Raw genomic sequence first — 24655 nt, 5'->3', positions numbered from 1 at the left:
TGGAGGAGGAGGAGGAGGAGGTGTGATGGTGTGGGGGTGCTTTGCTGGTGACACTGTTGGGGATTTATTCAAAGTTAAAGGCATACTGAACCAGCATGGCTACCACAGCATCTTGCAGTGGCATGCTATTCCATTGAGTTTGCGTTTAGTTGGACCATCATTTATTTTTCAACAGGACAATGACCCCAAACACACCTCCAGGCTGTGTAAGGGCTATTTGACCAAGAAGGAGAGTGATGGGGTGCTACGCCAGATGACCTGGCCTCCACAGTCACCAGACCTGAACCCAATCGAGATGGTTTGGGGTGAGCTGGACCCCAGAGTGAAGGCAAAAGGACCAACAAGTGCTAAGCATCTCTGGGAACTCCTTCAAGATTTTTGGAAAATCATTCCCGGTGACTACCTCTTGAAGCTCATCAAGAGAATGCCAAGAGTGTGCAAAGCAGTCATCAAAGCAAAAGGTGGCTACTTTGAAGAACCTAGAATATAAGACATATTTTCAGTTGTTTCACACTTTTTTGTTAAGTATATAATTCCACATGTGTTAATTCATAGTTTTGATGCCTTCAGCGTGAATGTACAATTTTCATAGTTATGAAAATACAGAAAAATTTTTAAATGAGGTGTGTCCTAACTTTTGGTCTGTACTGTATCTATCACATACAGTCATGACCAAAAGTGTTGGCACCCTTGTAATTGTTCCAGAAAATGAAGTATTTCTCCCAGAACATTATTTCAACTACACATGTTTTATTATACACATGTTTACTTCCCTTGTGTGTACAACACACAAAACAGAGGGGGGAAAAAGGTAAATTGGACATAATTTCACACAAGACTCCAAAAATGGGTGGGCAAAATTGTTGGCACCCTCAGGTTAATATTTGGTTGGACGCCCTTTGGAATAAATAATTGAAATCGTTTCCTATAACCATCAACAGTCTTCTTACAACTCTCAACTGAAATTTTGTACCACCTTTCTTTTGCAAACTGCTCCAGGTCTCTCGTATTTGAAGGCGCCTTCTTTCATCAGCAATTTTAAGATCTTTCCACAGGTGTTCAATGGGATTTAGATCCGGACTAATTGTTGCCACTTCAGAACTCTCCAGCACTTTGCTTCCATCCTTTTCTAGGGGCTTCTTGAAGTATGTTTGTGGTCATTGTCCTGCTGGCAGACCCATGACCTAGGATGCAAACCCAGCTTTCTGACACTGGGCACTACCTTGCCACCCAAAATCCTTTGGTAATCTTCAGATTTCATTATGCCTTGCACACGGTCATGGCATCCAGTGCCAGAAGTAGCAAGAAAACCCCAAAACATCTGTGAATCTCCACCATATTTGACTGTAGGTTCTGTTTTTTTCTTTGTAGGCTTCATTCCAATTTTGATAAAAAGTAGAATGATGTGCTTTACCAAGAAGCTCTATCTTGGTCTAGTCTGTCCACAAGACGCTTTCCTAGAAAGATTTTGGTTTACTAATGTACATTTTGGCAGACTGCAGTCTAGCATTCTTACATCTCTGTGTCAGCAGTGGGGTCCTCCTGGGTCTTCTTCGTTAGCGATTCATTTCATATACATGTGGATGGATAGTTTGCGCTGACACAGATGCACTCGGAGCCTGCAGGACAGCTTGAATTGAACTTGATTGTGGCTGCTTATCTACCATCCGGATTATCCTGCGTTGCAACCTTCCATCAAATTTTCTCTGCCGTCCACGTCCAGCAAGATTAGCTACAGTGCCATGGGTTGTAAACTTCTTGATTTTGCTGTGCACCGTGGACAAAGGGACATAGAGATCTCTGGGGATTGACTTGTTACCTTGAGATTGTTGATATTTTTCAATCATTTTGGTTCTCTAGTCCTCAGTCAGTTCTCTTCTCCTCTTTATGTTCTCCACGCTAAGTGTGGCACACACAGACACACAATGCAAAGACTGAGTCAACTTCTACCTTTTTCATCTGGTTTCAGGTGTGATTTTTATATTGCCCACACCTGTTACTTGCCACAGGTGAGTTTGGACGAGCATCACAGGCTGGAAACAAAGTTATTTACTCACAATTTTGGAAAGGTGCCAACATTTTTGTCAGACCCATTTTGGGGTTTTGGGGTTTAATTATATCCAATTTGCCTTTTTTTCCATTTTTTTTTGTGAACAGAAAGGAATTAAACATATGTATAACAAAATGTGTGTAATTGCAATCATTTTCTGGGAGAAATAATTCATTCTCTGGAACAATTTCAAGGGTGGCAACACTTTCGGCCATGATGGATAGCTACATAGATAGATAGCTGGATGGATGGAATCTCTCTCTCTCTCTGATTTTACTTAAATTCAAAGAACCTTTATTGTCAGGACTAAATACACATTTGTTTTGCAAATGTATAATAGAGATAGGGACTATCTATATCTATCTATACTTACCTCTTTCATATCGATACCTCTGTTTTTTGCAGCTGATATGTTGAAAATGTCGAAATTTCATGACAATTCCAAATTCCGCCTGTCGTATTAACCCCTACGCCCCCAACACATTTTCCTTTCTCTTCTTCCTCCTCTCACTTACAGATAAATCTCACAGGGAGTATTTTTTTTTCCTCCCTTTAATGAAGATAAATACAAATAAAGCGAGCTGGTGTCTTTGCATCTCTCCGGTGCTCGCCCCCCGCTTCCTCAGCGGCAGCGGCATGTCTGCACACTGACACATTCAATTTCAGGTTATCAGCACATGTGAATTTTCGATTGGTGATTGGGACAGAGGGCAGGCCTCTCCGGACTGATTAGCATCATTTAGGAGCGCGCTCACTTGCTTGCTTGGCCAGCTGCGCGGATTCCATGATGTGTGGCCTTTTAGTGCTACAAGTCAATACATAGAAAAGTGATATGAATTAAACAAGGACACACAGAGAAAATCCCATCATCCCAACCTTCCCGGCTTACCGCACGGCGAAACAGATTACTACTATGCGGAAAATACAAACACGTAGATCAGAAAATAATGAGGGGCGCGGGTGTCGTAACCAATGTAGGGTCATTATGTCACATGATTGGAATGATACTGATATCACTCAGCTGAGGAGTTGCTACAATGTATCAGGCTCTGTACAATCCTAATAGCTCTTATCCACACTGATACATTGTAACAAGACCTTTGCTGTGCTGCCAGATTAGGTCAGAACTAATTCATCTAACCAACCTGTGTTGCCAGATTAGGTCAGGACTAGTTCTTCTAACCCACCTCCGTTGCCGGATTAGGTCAGGACTAGTTCTTCTAACCCACCTGTGTTGCTGGATTAGGTCAGGATTAGTTCTTCTAACACACCTGTGTTGCCGGATTAGGTCAGGACTAGTTCTTCTAACCCACCGGTGTTGCCGGAATAGGTCAGGACTAGTTCTTCTAACCCACCTGTGTTGCCGGATTAGGTCAGGACTAGTTCTTCTAACCCACCTGTGTTGCCGGGTTAGGTCAGGACTAATTCCTCTAACCCACCTGTGTTGCCGGATTAGGTCAGGACTAGTTCTTCTAACCCACCTGTTGCCGGATTAGGTCAGGACTAGTTCTTCTAACCCACCTGTGTTGCCGGATTAAGTCAGGACTAGTTCTTCTAACCCTCCTGTGTTGGCGGATTAGGTCAGGACTAGTTCTTCTAACCCACCGATGTTGCTGGATTAGGTCAGAACTAGTTCTTCTAACCCACCTGTGTTGCCGGATTAGGTCAGGACTAGTTCTTCTAACCCACCTGTGTTGCCAGATTAGGTCAGGACTAGTTCTTCTAACCCACCTGTGTTGTCAGATTAGGTCAGGATTAGTTATTCTAACAAACCTGTGTTGCTGGATTATGTCAGGATTAGTTCTTCTAACCAACTTCTGTTGCCGAATTAGGTCAGGACTAGTTTTTCTAACCAACCTGTGTTGCCGGATTAGGTCAGGATTAGTTCTTCTAACCAACATATGTTGCCAGATTAAATTAGGACTACTTTTTCTAACCAACCTGTATTGCCATATTAGATCAGGACTAGGTCTTCTAACCATTGTGTGTTGCCGGATTAGGTCGGGACTAGGTCTTCTAATCAACCTGTGTTGCCAGGTTAGGTCAGGACTAGTTTTTCTAACCAACCTGCATTGCCATATTAGAGAAGACTGTCTTCTAACCAATGTGTGCTGCGGCACTGCTGCCGTATTAAATCAGGACCAGTTCTTGTAACCAAACCCACATTAATGGGATTGTCCAGGATTAGAAAAACATGGTTATTTTCTTCTAAAAACAGCACCACCCCTATCTACAGGACTTCTATAGTATGGCATCGTCTTACTTCAATGGAGAACGCTTTCTAGAAGGAACTCATGGACGTTCAAGAGAGGGGTGCACTTTATAGATGAATTTTCAGTCCTGGCATTGAACAATTTTGGGGGCTCACAAGGCAAGGAATTGAGTAAGCCGCACCTGCACATCCTCCTCTGCTCTCACAGTGCCAAGTTACAGGGTCCCGTTCTCAAAAAAAGATGGGACCAGCAACTGGCTTTTATTTTTGGCAAGGTCGATGGATAAGCCGTAAATGTAAAAGACAGTAAGAACTCTTTGAAGAGATGTTCCCAAAAAGTTAAGTTATACATAAGATACGGGGTAACTTGCTAATCGTTGGGAGTCCTACCACTGGGTCCTTCAGGGATCATGAGAACGTGGCTCAGCAGCACCATCATGACTGGAGCAGTGGGGCTTCTTTCATTGTCTAGGGACTGGTGGAAATGGATGACTACAGTTGACCGCTTTTTCTGGCAGTCCAGTAGATAATAAATTAAGTGAAGGCCGAGCATCTGACCATTCTAATCAGGGTAGGGCTGCAGAATGCTGTTCTTTTGGGTTCCAGTTGTTGGACCCCCAGTGATGTGCAAGTTAACCCACAAGGGCTCAGGCGGTCAGTATAAAAAACTTCCAATTTATCGCAAAGCATTTCGAAGTAGAATGTACTCTTAGAGGAGTATGCCTGAAGAAGGGACGGATTCTACTGCGAAACGTGCTGCAATAAATTGGAAGATTTTTATAGTTACCGCCTGGGATGCACCGCACTCCTCTCTTCTTAGTTATGTCCTCTTTCCATTTGGTGCGAGTACAGAGGCCGGAGCAACAGCCATGATTGGATTATACATGTGCCGTGCACAACCTGATCAGGTGAGTAACCTACCCTCCAACTCACCCTCAACTGTTGTCCATGGTGTTACCCAGGGATCTCCTCTTTTTTTTTTTTTACCCCCAACCTATTTTTGGGCAGTAAGACTTTTACCACAGCTCTCTGATCTGTAGGACCACTAACACCCATTGAATTCAGTGAGGCTTCAATGAGGTCAGTAAGCTGCGGCTTGTTCTGGTGAAGGAAGATGATCACCAAAGGAGAACAAGGAGGACTCCGAGAATTCATATATACTAGAATAGGGTTAGTCATCACAAAAATAATATTTCGAGGATAATTGGAGATGTAGTTTTGCAATAGGAAAGTCGCAGATTTTGAGCACCGGTGTAAAGGATTTAGGACTAAAATAAATACTATAAAATGTAACTGTGAAGGGATCGTCCATACAAGCCTGGGTCAACTACACTGCGGCACTATGTTATAGGTTGTAGGGCAGAGAGAGGACACTTAATTTTTTGGCTCCTGGGACAGCGGGAACTTTCTTTTTACACTTTGGCTTAGTTTTCAGGGTAAATAAAACCGGCTTATCTCTGTCAGCTGCTAAGCACATGAGAAAATAAGAATCAGCTACTTCCTTATTAACTTCAGATCCCACACAGCGTCAGTCGCATTCACACCGGTGAGATTGTAAAGGGTTTGTATCCCATTACGACACGAGTGATAAAAAGGCGAGTCAACATTCGGGCACTTGGAGGTAATAGAGTTGGGGGGCAATCAGAAGTCCATATTAAGAAATTATGGTGGGGGTCCCTCAATTTAAGGACCCATGGACCAATAACATCAACTCCAGGGCCCCACTTTTCAGCTCCATGCAAATATGACTTTATTATCCTCATTCACAAATTTCTAGAGCAATAAACCGGGTTGATCGTTAAATAAATGAGATGCTGCCACTGTCTATACCTGGTGAATCAAGTGTATTGTGCCAAGTACTGCTCATATAAGATGGTGGTGGCCCACCAGAGGATTCTCCTGTTCTCCGATGGGCCAGTCCGAGCCTGGGAGTCATTATGGTATTTCCAAATCAAAAGGTCACAGGATAAATGGAGAAGGTATGCACCTCCTTGGATATATGGAAGTTAAAGATAGAGCTGATGAATGGCCGCTGGATGACAGCGTTAGCGGAGTCTTAAAATCGACCCCTCGTGCAGCGCTCCACATTAAAGTCTTCCGCATTTTTGCAAAATTGCAAACAGATGCAAGTGAAGTACCTGCAAATAATCTGCCAAGACCAATTGCAAAAGGGAGATTTCAGAATCTGTGGAAGTCATTAGGACATGTATTATTTTTGCAGTGAATAGGCGCCAGGAGTGTCTGACGAAGCAGATGGGTGCTGGCTGGTGTAGAGGCGATCATCTGAATATCAGCCGCTAAATGAAGACATATAAGCCACAGAAAACAATTAGGTTATAATGGCGAATGTTTCACCGCTAATTGTGAGGATGCTCCTTCAACAGTGTGAGAACGTCACAGTCTGCTCCGTCTTACATGTAAGGGGACCGAAGAAAATAAAGAGCGGTCCTGAGACCCCAGAAAATAGCCCAAAGGGAAAGGAGGAAATGATCTGGGGTAAAAGCAAAATATTTCAAATAATGGCTGTGAAGAAAAGTTGGAAGTCTTTAGTTAGTAATAGGTACACTTTTTTTGTGGGAAACAACACAAATCCCTTTAATCTGGAATCTGATTATCCACAAATGAAATGGTTTATAATGATTTTCTTATGTCCGACCAGGATATTATACGTTATAGAAGGAGGTAGATTATTATCTTGTCATGTGCATTATCCGTATAGCGTGCCATCACTGTGTGCATTATCCCAGTACTGTGACATCACTGTGTGTATTATCCCTGTACTGTGACATCACTGTGTGTATTATCTCTGTACTGTGACATCCCTGTGTGCATTATCCCTGTACTGTGACATCACTGTGTGCATTATCCCTGTACTGTGACATCACGGTGTGTATTATCCCTGTACTGTGACATCACGGTGTGTATTATCCCTGTACTGTGACATCACTGTGTGCATTATCCCTGTACTGTGACATCACTGTGTGCATTATCCCTGTACTGTGACATCACGGTGTGTATTATCCCTGTACTGTGACATCACTGTGTGCATTATCCCTGTACTGTGACATCACTGTGTGCATTATCCCTGTACTGTGACATCACGGTGTGTATTACCCCTGTACTGTGACATCACTGTGTGCATTATCCCTGTACTGTGACATCACGGTGTGTATTATCCCTGTACTGTGACATCACTGTGTGCATTATCCCTGTACTGTGACATCACTGTGTGTATTATCCCTGTACTGTGACATCACTGTGTGTATTATCCCTGTACTGTGACATCACTGTGTGCATTATCCCTGTACTGTGACATCACGGTGTGTATTATCCCTGTACTGTGACATCACTGTGTGCATTATCCCTGTACTGTGACATCACTGTGTGCATTATCCCTGTACTGTGACATCACGGTGTGTATTATCCCTGTACTGTGACATCACTGTGTGCATTATCCCTGTACATCCCTGTACTGTGACATCCCTGTGTATTATCCCTTGTGATGCAGTGACCCCTGTTACAGCTAGGGGGCGCTGCATGTGCTCCTCAGGATATGCATGGAGGCATATCTGTAGTTGTAATGGTTGAACTAGCCACCTCCCACCTGTGGGAGTGGCTACAAGTGTATAATGTGACCATGTGGGTCACATGGGAAAAATGGATGGACCTGAGTGGTCTGTGTGCCAGGTCCTGGAGGGCCTCTGTGTTGGGAGGTCCTGGGAGTAGGACTAGATCCTTGAAGAGCACATGGGGGAGGCCTTGGACCTGGGGCCTGTGTGGTGGACGGTCCCAGATGGGGATGGACGTCCTGAATTGCGCACAGAGAGGACGCGTGTGCATAGTCCGTGATGGCACTGCGTTTGGGGAAGCTACAGCCCATTTGAGGATCTGGACTGTCAGGTGGCCTGGTGAGCAAGGCATTGCCCGGGACTGTGATCCCAGGTCGGCAGCTTCCCTGAGAGAGTGAGTACTGACAGGAGTCAGCGTATGGAGCAGGAGCTCCTAGAAGGTAGCCCAGCATATGGGGAGCTGTGTAGTCACCCACGGCAACTGGTCAGATAAGGATCAGTGTGTTTAGAGACCGCGACCCAATGTCATGTGCGCTGTATGACTAAAGACATTGATGAACTGTTTGGCGTACGGACACCCATGGGAACTGGACGAAGTGAGAGGTCCAGCATGTTTAGTGTCTGTGAGATAAAGCCAAATATGAAGTGTCTAAAGATAAAGCTGCAACTTAATGTCACTGGTTGGTGCCTATTGTGTTCTATGAAGTGTATATGATGAACTGTGCATAATCAGGTTTATGATGCCATAAAAAACCGTGTGGACTGTTTAAGTAGAAAAACCGTGCCTAATTGCTTTAACCCGGTGCCAAAAGAGTGTCCCCAATACACTCACCCTGTACTGTGACATCACTGTGTGTATTATCCCTGCACTGTGACATCACTGTGTGTATTTTCTCTGTACTGTGACATCACTGTGTGTATTATTCCAGTACTGTGACATCACTGTGTGTATTATCCCAGTACTGTGACATTACTGTGTGTATTATCCCTGTACTGTGACATTACTGTGTGTATTATCCCTGTACTGTGCAGTGGCGTAGGAAGGTGGGGGCGGGGGGGGCGGTCCGCCCCGGGCGGCACAATGCGGGGGGCGGCACAATGCGGGGGGTGAGTCAGTGCAGCGGCTGCAGCCGGCAAGGGGGCGCAGTCGGGCCGCCTAAAGCGGCGGTCCGCAGTGTCTCCCCCGGTACTGGGAGTCGGCTTTTCTCTGTGCCGACTGTCAAGCTGACAGCCGGCACAGAGAAGCTGCGGCGCGCCGGCTCCCAGTGTGTTCAATTGTACTCGTATCTGTGATGCGAGTACAATTGAAGCTCTGACTGCCGGGTCAGAGCGACGCCAGCAGCGTGATCAGGTCATGTGATCACGCTGCTGACGTCACTCACCTGCGCGGCAGAGCAGGAGCTGCAGATCGAGCAGGAGACACAGAGCGGTGGTAAGTGCTCCAGTGGAGCTGAAGACACCGAAGCATACATTGGGGGGGGGGGGGGGGATTTACTGTGAGTGGGGATGGGGGGCATACATTGTGGGGGGGATTACTGTGAGTGGGGATGGGGGGTATATTGTGGGGGGATTTAATGTGAGTGGGGGTGGGGGGATATATTATTGGATGGGGGATATTTAATATGAGTGGAGATGGGTGGATTTATTGTGGGGGGGAGATTTAATGTGAGTAGGGAGGGGGGATTTATTGTGGGGGGGAGATTTAATATGAGTGGAGATGGGGTATTTATTGTGTGTGGGAGGAGATTTGTCATGGGGATGGGGGGATTTAATGTGTGGGAAGATCTGAGGACACAAAATGAAGCGCAAAGGGGGAGATGGGGGGCATATATGAGGAAACAGTATGGGGGATGGGTGCAGACAGTTTGGGGTCAAACGGGAATGTATGCGGACACAGTATGAGTAGCGATGTGAAAAACGTATGTGGACAGGGAGTACGGGGAGTGAGGGTGTTGGGATGTGTGCATGCGTAGCATGGGGGGACAGTGTAAGGGCACAGCCAGGAGGGGACAGTATACCAAGGAGGGGGAGTGTGATGAGAGAGTACAGTATAAATACTGGGCCCTATAGGGGGACACAGTGTGAGAGGACAGTGTGAAGAGGGGTCCGGTATAGAAAGGGGAGGTCCGTGTAAAGAGTGTGTACCATAAGAGGGACAATGTGGGGGTCATGTTTTATGCAGACAATATAGTGAGGGGCAATTTTTTATACAGGAGCATTATAATGACACTTGTATCTTTAAGGGCGTCATGTGGAGATTTTCTGCAAAAGAGCGAAGAAGATGGAAGTCTGCAGAATCGGCTGTGGATGAGAAAACGCCTCATGGGATCTGGACAAGATGAACAAATGAAGGAGAACAACTCCAGAGACGACGTCATCTATAAGGTACCCCGATGTAAATGTTACTTGTGATACTGACTAACTCTCATGTTTTTATTTATGTTAGGAGCATTAAAGGGGATGTCCAGGTTTGTGATGAGTCTGCAGTCATTCTTTGTGACTGCAGACTTCTGACTTCTCACAGTGCGCCCTGCACACTGTCAGGATTCTCTCATGCTGGCGATTTTACATATGTGCGGTCACGTGCTGACTAGACATGAGTGGCCTCACTCAATGAAAATGAAGTGAGCGAGGCCGGGCACATCTAGTCGGAATGTGGTCAGAAGTATACAAATCGCATACTTGTGCTGACATGACTGTCCACCGGCAAGGGAGAATCCTAAAAGTGTGCAGTGCATGCGTTGTGAGATTTCAGAAGCTGCGATGTCAGGATTCAGCTCTGCAGGTTCCAGTCGTCGACACATGGACACTTCACTCATATGCGATTTTCATACTCATGGTCCTGTAACAACGAGCTTCTCTTCTGCTTCTCTCAGTTTTTCACTGAACATTGGGAGCTTAAGGGAGAGGAGCTCGTCGGTACATGACTGAGTGTGAAAATCACATAAGTTCGGGGGGGGGGGGGGGGGGGGCGCCAAACTCGGGAACAGCCCCGGGCGGCAAAAGCTCTAGCTACGCCCCTGGTACTGTGACATCACTCTGTGTATTATCCCTGTACTGTGACATCATTGTTTGTATTATCCCTGTACTGTGACATCACTGTGTGTATTATCTCTTTTCTGTGACATCACTGTGTGTATTATCCCAGTACTGTGACATCACTGTGTGTATTATCCCTGTACTGTGACATCACTGTGTGTATTATCCCTTTTCTGTGACATCACTGTGTGTATTATCCCAGTACTGTGACATCACTGGGTGTATTATCCCTGTACTGTGACATCACTGTGTGTATTATCCTTTTTCTGTGACCTCACTGTGTGTATTATCCCTGTACTGTGACATCACTGTGTGTATAATCCCTGTGCTGTGACATTACTGTGTGTATTATCCCTGTACTGTGACATCACTGTGTGTGTATTATCCCTGTACTGTGACATCATTGTTTGTATTATCCCTGTACTGTGACATCACTCTGTGTATTATCTCTTTTCTGTGACATCACTGTGTGTATTATCCCAGTACTGTGACATCACTGTGTGTATTATCCCTGTACTGTGACATCACTGTGTGTAGTATCCCTTTTCTGTGACATCACTGTTTGTATTATCCCAGTACTGTGACATCACTGTGTATTATCCCTGTACTGTGCCATCACTGTGTGCATTATCCCTTTTCTGTGACATCACTGTGTGTATTATCCCAGTACTGTGACATCACTGTGTGTATTATCCCTGTACTGTGACATTACTGTGTGTATTATCCCTGTACTGTGACTTCATTGTTTGTATTATCCCTGTACTGTGACATCACTGTGTGTATTATCCCTGTACTGTGACATCACTGTGTGTAGTATCCCTTTTCTGTGACATCACTGTGTGTATTATCCCTGTGCTGTGACATCACTGTGTGTATTATCCCTTTTCTGTGACATCACTGTGTGTATAATCCCTGTGCTGTGACATCACTGTGTGTATTATCCCTGTGCTGTGACATCACTGTGTGTATTATCCCTGTAATGTGACATCAGTGTTCATTACCTCTGCACAGAACTAATTGCTAATGTAGACTTTTTAAAACGAGTTGCTGAAAAAAAATGAACCGATACAAGACAAAGCTTTCTACTCAAGACCTTTTTTATGCGTTTTGCTTCTTTTTAGCCTCCTCGCTATGGATCTCTGTAGAGCATTGCTCTCATATTAGACTAATATATATTACAATATTGTGCTCTGAATACTATGCGATGTATCTACTATCCACAATTTGTCGATAATCTGGAAATATCCGCAGCTACTCGCAGATGTGTCTATTACTCTGGCGCCATCTCGGTGATTTTCCTTCATATTTTTCCTGTTATTATATTGAAATAAGCCGTTAATCATTCAGAGCGGACGTCTGTAAATTTTATAGGAAGAGCCCAGAAATCGAATGTAGAAATCAGGACGAGGAAACATGAGGCAATACAAGGCGATAAGCTAAACCACATCAAAGACAAAAGTCTATTATAGGAGGTAATAAGTAATAAAATGATCATTTCTGGTGCATGATATGTTGCCATGGAAACTGTCATTTAACACTGCATCATTGTGTGGTGCAACAATGGGAGTCAAAGAAAAGTGCATGAAATTGATTGTGGGTAAATATTTTGCATGTGTGGACGTCATGTCGGTCGTTTTAGAACTCTCCAGCATGGTGGCGGTGCCGGATGCATTGGCGCTTATCACGTTATGTGCTCCATAGACATCTTCTGCCATTTGTAGGTGTTTAATGAAATCATACTTCTGATTAAGAAGCAAGAAATTTGGTCCTTCCGCAGCCCAAAAGTACATTTCCCCGTACTCCAGGATCTGTAATCACCATTGCCCTCCAAAACGAAGCGTTAACCATCAGTCTGTCAGAGGTGGGATAAATTCAGCACATGAGCAGAAAGTTCCTGAAGTTGATGAAATCAGGAAAAACGGGCAAATATACAGCTATAAAGTTGACAAATTGTTATGCCCAGGTGACCGAATCAGATCATCGGCAAAAAGGTAGGTTTTGTGGGGTATTCCCAGTATATTGTGGGTCTTGTGGGGTGTTCCCAGTATGTGGCGGGCCTTGTGGGGTGTTCCCAGTATATGGTGGGTCTTGTGGGGTGTTCCCAGTATATGGCGGGTATTGTGGGGTTTTCCCAGTATACGGAGGGTCTTGTGGGAAGTTCCCAGTATATGACGGGTCTTGTGGGGTGTTCCCAGTATATGGCGAGTCTTGTGGGGTGTTACCAGTACATGGCGGGTCTTGTGGGGTGTTCCCAGTACATGGTGGGTCTTGTGGGGTGTTCCCAGTATATGACGGGTCTTGTGCGGATTTCCCAGTATATAGTGGGTCTTGTGGGGTTTTCCCAGTAGATAGTGGGTCTTGTGGCGTTTTCCCAGTATATAGTGGGTCTTCTGACTTTTTTCCAGTATATAGTGGGTCTTGTGGGGTGTTCCTAGTATATAGTGGGTCTTGTGGGGTGTTCCCAGTATATGGTGGGTCTTGTGAAGTGTTCCCAGTATATGGCGGGTCTTGTGAGGTGTTCCCAGTCTATGGCGAGTCCTGTGGGGTTTTCCCAGTATATGGCGGGCCTTGTGGGAAGTTCCCAGTAAATGGCTGGTCTTGTGGCATGTTCCCAGTATATTGTGGGTCTTGTAGGGTGTTCCCAGTACATGACGGGTCTTGTGGGGATTTCCCAGTATATAGTGGGTCTCGTGGGGTTTTTCCAGTATATTGTGGGTCTTGTGGGGTGTTCCCAGTATATAGTGGGTCTTGTGGGGTGTTCCCAGTATATGGTGGGTCTTGTGGGGTTTTCCCAGTATATGGTGGGTGTTGTGGGGTGTTCCCAGTATATGGTGGGTCTTATGGGATGTTCCCAGTATATGACAGGTCTTGTGAGGTGTTTACAGTATATAGACACTGTTGCGCAGTGTTCATTGCATACGGTGAGACTTGTGGGGTGTTTACAACCTACAGCAGGTCTTGTGGGTGTTCCTGAGATACGGCAGGTCTTGTAGGGTGTTCCCGGGATACATAATGTCTTATGGGGTGTTTCCGGTTACAGCTTTTCTTGTTGAGTATTCCCAGGTTACAGCATGTCATGTCGGGTGTTCCCGGGCTACAGCATGTCTTGTGGGGTGTTCCTGGGTTATAGCATATCATATGGGGTGTTCCCAGTATAAGTCTTGTCTTGCGGGAGTTACCAGTAAATGAAAAGTGTTGTGGGGGGTTCACAGAATACAGCGGGTGTGTTGGGGTGTTCACAGGATACAGTAGGTCTTGGGGGGCATTTACTGTATACAGCGGATAGTGTACGGTATTCAGAATACACAAAAGGTTTTGTGGGGTGTTCCCAGGCTACAGCATGTCTTGTGGGGTGTTCCCGGTATATGACACGTCTTGTGGGGAAGTTGCCAGTAAATGAAAGGTATTTTGTGGTGTTCCCTGTATATGGTGGCTCTTGTAGGGTGTTCCCAATATATGGTAGATTTTGTGGGGTGTAACAGTATATGGCAGGTGTTGTAAGGTGCTCCCAATATATGGCGGGTTTTTGGGGTGTTCCCAGTATACGACAGGTCTTGTGAGGTGTTCACAGTATACAGCGAATCTTGTGGGGTGTTAATTGTATACGGTGAGACTTGTTGGGTGTTTACAGCATACGGCAGGTCTTGTGGGATGTTCCTGGGATACAGAAAGTCCTGTGGTCTGGTAAACGGTGGGTCATGTGGTCCCAATACAGAAGATCTTGTGCTCTGGTAAATGTTGGATCATGTGGTCCCAGTACACGGCAGGTCTTGTGGGGTGATCCCAGTAAACGGCTGGTGTTTTGTGGGGTGTTCCTGAAATACGGCAGGTCTTGTGGGGTGTTACAGTATCAAAACCTGTCCAAAGAAGGTCAACTAAAATCTAGATAGCAACTTGTGAGTGACCAAAGTTCACATGGAGCATGAAGGCTAGTTTTTTTCTATCACAGCCTGCAGGCTATGATAAAAAGCCGTCAGAAAATGCAGAGCATCACAGTTTGTGGGCATTGGGCTGTGTAGCGGCAGATTGATCAAAAGCCCATGCTGACCCCTGTGCACTGCCAAAAGCACGGCCAGGTGAGTATGTGCCATGTATATGAGGAACTTATGGCACTAGGATGCAATGTAGGACGAAGACAACCCAGCAGAAGCGGTGTGATGGAACAATGTTTTGCTGGGAAACCTTGGGTCCGGTTACGTGGATGTGACATTTACCACCAAGTACTTGACAGTATTTCCTAAATGGTGATGCCTATGTTAGCAGCATAGCGGTTGGTAAGGAATAAGGAACATGACATAACTAATGGTGACAATTTGTCTTCTAATTCCCAGATCTCAATCCAATCAATCAGCTGTCCCAACTATGGTGAACCTGTAATGGTGTTCAATAGATGCTTGGACTCCTGGCCTCGATGGATCAGAGATGTTTTGGTGGCTCAATGAGGATCTACACAATATCAGGCAGGAAGTTTTAATGTTATAGCTGTTTAGGGTATGCCGCCTTCAAACTTGGCAAAGTTAGGAGTCATACGCCAGTCTAGGGTGCAGAACAGTCAGAAGTCGCTGGGTACCGGCTTCTTGGAATAGTCATCTGAGACACGTTGTCCCTGGATGACTTTTTTCAGAAACTGAATCACCATTTGATCAAGTGGGAGCTAGAGTTTAACCTGAGCTGAGACTTCGAAGATAAAAGAATAATAATGATCAAAATGAATAGAAAAACTTTCCAGAAACTTTTGAAACGTCCGTCAATGATGAGGCAACTTTGTAGTACTCTGCCACAGGATATGGAAAGACAAGGATGAGCGGTACAATCCCTAAAATTCCCAGGCTCATCACCCTGAGAACAATACTCGTGGCCCCGTGCCGGCGCATCCTTTCTGGCTGCTCTCATACTATCACCTTCAAAGGCGATTTTTCTTCCCAGATTTGTGCGGCTTCTTCTCTAACCTGATAACGTTCGGTAAAGTGACTGCGGCGCTCCTCAGAAGGAGCGCGGAGACGAGAGGGAAAGCGAGAAGCATCCTCAGCACTTAACCTTTGTCACTGGAACATAAAACGCCAAATGTGTTCTTTAAAATAAAAGATAATGTTTCCTATGGAAACGTCACAGCGAGCGATAAAAAGCCGAACGTAGAATCACTCAAGAGACGGAAACTGACAAAACCTGCAGAGAAAAACCACAAATGTAAGAGGAGACAGGCAGCAGCCTACCAACCTCCAGTCTGAAGAGCAGCACCCTCCTGTCCTTAAATACTCTGTGCTTCTGTAAAACCCTTCAAGTTGTATGTAGTCTTAACCTTAATTACAAACTTATACAAAACCCAAGAAAAAAATAAAAGAATAAAAGTAAGCAGTAATAGTACATATAAATAACATAGGGGACTTAGTTAACACTGTTTTGATCAAAAAATCATAAAAGCCATCCAACCGCGACAAGGTGACCCATTGGGATGATCCTTACCTGTCACTAGTATTAAACCATACCTTGTATCAGCCAATCTCAGTGTAGATAAGGGCAGGGCAGGACTGGGGTCCGGCTGTTCAGACACCTGACCATAGGATGCTATATAGATTAAATGACTAGCTCAAAAGGGGGAGCCACACTGCTATTGGTGCAAAGGAGAGGAAACTACAGCAAAACCAAAAAAATGAGCCGGACTATAAGCTGGTGTAGGTGTAGTGTGTAAGAGCACATTCCCACTTTGGCTATTTCACAGACAAAACCTAAGAAAAAATAGAAAAAGAGCAAAGAGCATATACCCTGTAGTAAGTAAATAGCAATACTACATGTAAATAACATAGGGGACTTAGTTAACACTATTAGCGTGGCCCCCTTTTGAGCTAGGCATTTCATCAACATAGCTTTCCACGGACAGGTGTCTGAGCAGTCAAGTCCCTGTCCTGCTGTTCCCTAATTCACATTGTCATTTGACACAAGGTGAGATTTTAATACTAGAGGATAGGTCCGTCCCGATGGGTCACCTTGTCGCGGTTGGATGGCTTTTACGCTTTTTTGAATAAAACAGTGTTAACTAAGTCCCCTATGTTATTTACATGCACAATTACTATTAATTTACTTACTTACTACAAGGTATATGTTCAATTTGTTTTGTTTTCTTGGGTTTTCTCTGTGAAATAACCACAGTGTGAACGTGCACTAACTTGTACTCCGACTCATTTTTTGTGTTTTAGCTGTTTTGGTTCATAGTACATGCCAAGCATGGAGGCAAAGCATGTGGCTACAATGGGGATCTTGAGAATAGGGGGGCCCTAGTTACACCGACCCCCTTCAGAACTGCACTGGAATAGCCCAAAGAGCAAACTATATTTGAGGGATTTTGCCCCCAAAAAGGGACTGAGCAGCAAAAAAGTTTCTATCTCTGATTAACCCCCTTTTCCAACTCTATGCATGCTCCTATGACAGCCATTGTTATAAATGATACCATGTATCACATCCACAGATAACAGTGATAAATGTGGTCCCCTTGCTTCCTGTATGTGATACATTGTGATTACTTTATCTCAGCAGCCCTGTCTGTATGGGATGAGATCTCTTTAAAGCTTCTGACCACACTGGCCTAGAATAATACAGAGGAGGGAGGTGGTGGGTAGGGGGGGTAGGGAGCTGCATATTTTAAAATACAAAGTAATCAGATAAAAACATCAATAGTTTAATCCGAACCCTTCCTAATACCCCCGAACAATGGCGCGAGCTGTGCTCCAAGACTGTACCAACGTCCTAGGTATTTAGTGTATGTGACAGCTTCTCTCAGCTACCCGGAGCATTCCTTCCTGTTCCATTGTTGCTGGCGAAAGAGAATTCTGTAATTGAGTGGTACGGAACATGTGCCCTCCTTGCTGCAAGATGACAGATGGATTATAAAAACTTCAAAGCGGAGCATTTACAGCACCAGGGGAGAGATAGTGGGTATTTGAACTCTTAGTCTATACCCAGGAGACAATGGCACTCTGACATAGTGCATATATCAAGAAATGGTTTTACTACATAGACATAATCTTTTCTTTCACTTCGTATTCAACATTCTGTTAGGAACAAGTTTGAGCCCAGCTAAGTGCGACTCGTCTTAATGCCAGTCACCGTGCCCTGCCAGGCGGCATGCCCTGGTTTACGCCACAATACCGCGGAAGTAAAACCATTTTTCCTTTGAATATTTTTTTTAAGGGGTTGTATTTAAAATACCTTTCATGCTTATCCATGATTTCATTATAAAATTGTGCAACCCTATTATTTATCGGAGAATAATGCACATTGCTTCTCATTTTTTTTTATCATCTTTATTTTTATTTTGTATTCTTTAATTTTTTATTTGACTAATTTTTTTATATTTTTTTAAAACAATTTTACATTTCAATGTATTTATTATTAATTTATATTTTTAATTTTTTTGTGGTATTTTAATATATATATATTTTTAAATTGTTTTACACTTTTTTTGCATTTTTGAATTTTAGTTATTTTATATTTATTTTGTTTTACTTTATTATTCTTTCATTTTTATTTAATTTATTGTAAAATAATATTACATTTCTATGTATTTATTATTATTTAATTTATCATTATTTCTATATACCGTATAGTGTCAGGTATTTTCTATTCTTCTAGCTTTTCTTTATATTATTATTTTAAATGTATTATTTATTTTGGCATAATTTATTATTCTTTTATTTTTAATCTATTCTAAAAATCATAATATATATATATATATATATATATATATATATATATATATATATATATATATATATATATATATACAATATTTATATATATATATTATTTTTATTATTTATTTGCTACCTTTTAAATCCTTTTCTTTTTTATATTTCCATTTACTTTTATGTGTATACTTTGTATTCTTTATTTTGTTGTTTATTTTTTTTTATTTTTTTATTTTTCAATCATCCTGATCGCCCGTTAAGCAGTCGATTGTGGGTAAACGCAGCAAACTCCAGCTATTTGATACACAAGCGGCTAAATAATGTGCTTTACACATGCCTGGCAGATTAATCCGATTAATTTGGAATGTACTAAATGTGGTGGTTTTATCTAATGATGATTGCAGAGGAGGGAGGGGGGGGGATGAAAAAAAAAAAAGTGGTAAAATTACATTTCGGAAATTGTTTTCAGATATGGAAGAAGCTTTTGAAATAAATAAGTAACAATAAATATATATATATATATCAGGCAAATACCCAATGTGGAGTTATCAGGTCTGTTCCTTTAAAAACTTGGACTTTTGCGTTGGGGAGGGAGAATTATTTGCAAAAAAATAAATTTAGTCATTAAAGGGGCCGAGAGTGAAGTTACAGGGGTACTTTCTGGTCTATGGGGATACTTGTTTCCTTCTGGAGACCACCAGCTACCATATGGAGTCTTAGGGTACCGTCACACATTGAAATTTCCATCGCTACGACGTTACGATTCGTGACGTTCTAGCGATATCGTTACGATATCGCAGTGTCTGACACGCTACTGCGATCAGACACCCTGCTGAGAATCGTACGTCGTAGCAGATCGTTTGGAACTTTCTTTCGTCGCTTGATCACCCGCTGACATCGCTGGATCGTTGTGTGTGACAGCGATCCAGCGATGTCTTCGCTTGTAACCAGTGTAAACATCGGGTAACTAAGCGCAGGGCCGCGCTTAGTAACCCGATGTTTACCCTGGTTACAAGCGTAAACGTAAAAAAACAAACCGTACATACTCACCCGTCGGTGTCCTTCAGGTCCCTTGCCGTCTGCTTCCTGCTCTGAGTGCCGGCCGGAAAGTGAGAGCAGATCACAGCGGTGCTGCGCTCTGCTCTCACTGTACGGCTGCACTCAGAGCAGGAAGCAGCCGGCAAGGGACCTGAAGGACACCGACGGGTGAGTATGTACTGTTTGTTTTTTTACGTTTACGCTGGTAACCAGGGTAAACATCGGGTTACTAAGCGCGGCCCTGCGCTTAGTTACCCGATGTTTACCCTGGTTACCCGGGGACTTCGGCATCGCTCCAGCGCCGTGATTGCAACGTGTGACCGCAGTCTACGACGCTGGAGCGATGATTATACGACGCTGCGACGTCACGAATCGTGCCGTCGCAGCGATGAAAATTTCAATGTGTGACGGTACCCTTATAGGCCTTTAGCAAAGTTCCCTGGGGGGAAAAAAAAGATATGCAAATAGGAAAAATTAGTAGATAGGAAACTTCCTTAAAGTCGAGGTTGGGCTCCGGACATCTAAAGTAAACTTTTTTTCAGGGTCTTAGTGAAAGCGCCGTCCCACCGAACAACAGACAAAGGCAAATCCTTGTACAGCAATGGCTTTGTGAGAGCCAAGCCCATACCGTTCCCACAAAGCTGCGCTAACAATTCCTTTCATATCGTTCAAAAGCCTATGTTATAGCCACAATTCCAGGCATTGTTCGCTCTTTGGAGACCTTTATCCTTCAATTAGTTTTAATAGAAAAGAGAATTTATGTATCTGCACATCCTCCACACATTCCTGGTGACCAGCCCCATTCACTTAAGTGCAGCAGAGAGGACTCTGGGTAATGATATGCTAATGAGAGTTCTGCATACTGTCTGTGTACACAGGCAAATGGCAGAAAAAAAACTAATATAATTCCCCCATTGTGCAGGAGTCAAAGAAACGCCTTGTCTCTGCCTTTACAGAAGCGAGAAAGCGAGTAGCACTTAGAAAGTCAGCGAATGGGGAGCGGATGACTGTAGTTTTCTACTTTATGTAACATTTATGTGTTTGACTGTTACAAGCTAATACTTTTATTTTGTGTACTAAAGTGGTTAATTGTTGGGCCTAGACTCAGGCTCTTACTGTCTCACAGGAGAACAGGAGAATCCTCCGGTGGGCCCCCATGCAGGTATGGGTTCTCCACTCCACCTATATGAGAAGTAGTTGGCACAATACAGGGTGGGCCATTTATATGGATACACCTGGTTGGGCCATTTATAAAGATGGATTCGAAATGGCTGACTTCAAAATGGCCGACATGGTCACCACCCATGTTGAAAAGTTTTCCTTCTCCCATATACTAATATGCCACAAACAGGAAGTTGATATCACCAACCATTCCCATTTTATTTAGGTGTATCCATATACATGGCCCACCCAGGTCTATCCATATAAATGGCCCACCCTGTACAAGAGTCACTACTTACAGACAATGGCAGCATCTCAACCTTCACATAACAAACTACCCCGTATATTATTAAATAGAAACAAATGCAATTGTGAATGAGGAAAATGTGATATTTGCATGTAGCTGAACAGTTGGCCACCGGAGTCAATGTTACAGGTGAGCCCTTGGCACTCCAGTCCAGACTCCAGTCCAGCACTGAGCCTAGTAAATACCGGAGGGACCCAGGATGCTGGTCCAAGAATGCTGATTATTGCCGAAGTGAAGACTACCCCGATATGGCTGCAACCAGGGACTGGACTGAACGCCCGACTTATACAAAGCAAATATTTTCACTCAACTGACCTGTCAGTTAAAAGAGACAAGCTTCCTTTTGCCATTTGTACCTTTGTTTGTCACAGAAACTCACTGTCACCAAAGACTACATTGTGGTGGCACCAAGAGGTTGACAGAGGGAGACTGCTCCCTCTGTCAGACTTCTCCCTCTGTCAGACTTCTCCCTCTGTCTAACCACTAGAATGGCACATTTTTTAATGACCGCAACATTTAAAGGTTTAAATGGCCAGGATGAAAGCTATCGCTAATTCTGCCAATGTAGCAAGGTGTCAGCTTTAGGTTACCGTCGACATGTGCTGTAGATGGTGAGGGCTTAACTTATGAGAATGTTTGAGCCCAGCTGTCAGGAAAAAGTTACAGGAACCCTCCCTCTGGTCAAGATTAACACATTATATTACACTTAGTGCAGGGGTGGAACATGACACATGTATTCAAAGACCACTAAAGAAAAAGTCCCGCCCCTGAGGTTCTGAACCAGGGATAATACAGTGCATTGTTAGTTTCTATACTGTTCGGTTAAGGATTGCTAACATCGATCTCTCTCATTTTAGCACAACACTTAAAAATGCTGAAGTCTTAATTAAGAAACCTACATTTTTATTTTCCTTCAGAGAGGTCAGAAGTCTGTAATTTTCAGTGATAATTTATTTCTAGGGCTCTAAAAATAAGTTGAGCGAATGGCTTGCCCTGTAGATGTAAAATATTATAGATAGGCAATGTGTATTTAAAGTATAGACCGGCAATGCTGGGATAAAAACTCTGGTGAAAAAGTCACTTACTTTGGCACAATCCTTTTGAGAGTCAAAGATTCTGAGAAAACTGTGGCTGATGTTTTATGTCATGTAAGAGGAACTCCGACCAAAGGGATTTATCTTCATATCCATAGAAGTCTAATAGCTTGGGGTTTCACGGACCCTCACTTATTGAAGAGGGTGTGTTCCGTAATCCCATTTATATAATCCTAGAATGTTAGCGTTGGCAGGGGCCACCAGGGTCATCGGGTCCAGCCCCCTGCTCAATGTAGGATTCACTAAACCATCTCAGACACGTCTGTCCAGCCTCTGTTTAAAGAACTCCATTGAAGGAGAATTCACCACCTCTCGTGGCAGCCTGTTCCACTCATTGATCACTCTCACTGTCAAAAAGTTTTTTCTATTATCTAATCTGTATCTTCTCCCTTTCAGTTTCATTCCATTGCTTCTCGTGTTTCCGTGTGCAAATGAGAATAATGATGATCCCTCTACTTTGTGACAGCCCTTCAGATATTTGTAGACAGCTATTAAGTCTCCTCTTAGCCTTCACAATCCCCGATCCTTTAACTGTTCCTCGTAGGACATAGTTTGCAGTCCGCTCACCATCCTGGTCGCTCTTCTCTGAACTTGCTCCAGTTTAGTAGAAGAGGAGGAAGGGGAGAACTGGACATACTCTCTATTGTAGTCTGTGTGAGATACGGGTGGCAAGTATTTTGTGGGATAAAATGGACAATGGATACCACTAACTTAGAGGGGTTTCTAGACAATGAATACTGATGGCCTATCTATAGGTTCAATACCAGAATGGTGGGATCAGACCCCCACCCTAATTAGCTGTGTGCAGTTCCATTGGTGGCCAGTTATACACAGTATAGTACAACTCCACACATGTGTACTGGCCATTCAGTGGTAGTGCAGCTCAGATCACATTCATGTTGATAAAAGCTGTGCTGCAGTACCCGGGAAGGGCCACTAAACAGTGTATGGAGCTGCTCTGTTTACATCCTGTCGCCAATGAAAAAAGTTAATAGGTGCGGGCAGGGGCGTAACTACAATAGGTGCAGGGGCTGAAATCGCACCCGGACCTTGGAGCCCCCAAAAGTCTCTTTGCCTATATGAAAAGACCTGTCCTATAAAAAATTTGCAATAATTGGGGGCCACATTGTAGATTTTGCATTGGGTCCATGAGCTTCAAGTTACTGCACTGGGTGCGGGTACCAGGTGTCGCACCACAACTGATCAGATATTGATGACCTGTAGCAAGGATAGGTCATCAATATTGTAGGCTTGAATACAAGTGCAGCAAACCCTCAGCTGTGAGAAGTAATAGGTCTGCATGGAATATGAGAAGATGAGTATTTCCATTCAGAAACTAGAAGCAGTAGACAGTATTAGAAAGTTTCAAAACTTTGTATCATACATCAAACTTTTTGTTGTGTTTTTATCTCTGGATGATGCAGATGATATTTATGTTTTTATTTTAGAATACCTTTTTTTTTTAACGGAGCTAAATGCATAGACCAAATTTACAGCGGAAAATTCCTCTGAAATGCTCACTTTGATCAGGAGGAAAAGTATAAAAAAAAAACCCGTCGTCATTCGCTTCACCAACATCAACAGTGAGATCAACCCAAATGAGATCCTGTCTGATCGACTCGCTTGGTCTTATCCCCCTCCCCAATTTCTCGCTTTTATTTTGTTTTATTCAGTAGACGCCATCATATATGGACAAAGTCAACCTGTCTTCTTAAAGCCTCGAAAATCCTGATTAATTGCAAAGATGAGAAGAGTCGGTAGTTCCACACCATAAAAAGTCAGAAAAACTGATTTAGAAATAAATGTTGTTTCAAATTATTTATACATTCTTCCCTTTTCTGCCTAATCTCCTGTCTAATCTGCCGGATGATGAAAGGAAAGGGCCTTGGCCGGCACATCGGCTACTGTATCGTGGAAAAAAAAGGAAGAAAAATGCGCAATTTGTTACTGTGAAATATCTAATTAAGGTCAATTGTTTCTTTAAAGACAATAGCGTTCCGAGCAGAGAGCACAAAAGGAACACAAGACAATCAATTACTTTCAACCGTCCTAAAATCTCTGCGTTTGTGCTATCTATGCCGCTTCGGAGAACACAGATACAATATCTGGGGGAGGTGGGCACGAAAGCTGCATTTTATGGATGGGGGCAGTGAAATTGAGCAGGATAGGAAAGTATTATGCAGAACCAACTAATATGTGCAGGCGAGAAAGTGAAAGGTTTGAGTATAGGCCCCTAATGAACACAAGGTCATCCAGGTCTATACTGTACCTGAAACAACCAGGGATCCATACAGTCCATTGCAATGCATCAAATTAAAGGGGTCGTTTAATCTGTAACAATCCCCTTTTAAATATTTAATTTATGAAGAAAGTTCCTTCACTGGTTAAAACACCACCGCAAACCCACCTATCAGTCATACTTAAGGCCTTATTACAGACTTTCTGAAGCTTAAATACGATTTATCTATCCATGTCTTCTGTACATGTATAAAACCCTGTGATT

General features: G+C 43.5%; 1 protein-coding gene across 6 annotated transcripts in view; it reads right to left on the bottom strand.

Annotated features, from left to right (window-relative positions):
- The window catches only part of ZNF536 (zinc finger protein 536), a 706926-nt gene that overhangs the window by 640001 nt on the left and 42270 nt on the right, over positions 1–24655 (bottom strand). The gene's annotated exons all lie outside the window — the stretch shown is intronic.

The sequence above is a fragment of the Ranitomeya variabilis genome, chromosome 2 (assembly GCF_051348905.1).
Source record: "Ranitomeya variabilis isolate aRanVar5 chromosome 2, aRanVar5.hap1, whole genome shotgun sequence".
Lineage (NCBI taxonomy): Eukaryota > Metazoa > Chordata > Amphibia > Anura > Dendrobatidae > Ranitomeya > Ranitomeya variabilis.
This window is presented reverse-complemented; position numbering and strand designations above follow the sequence as displayed.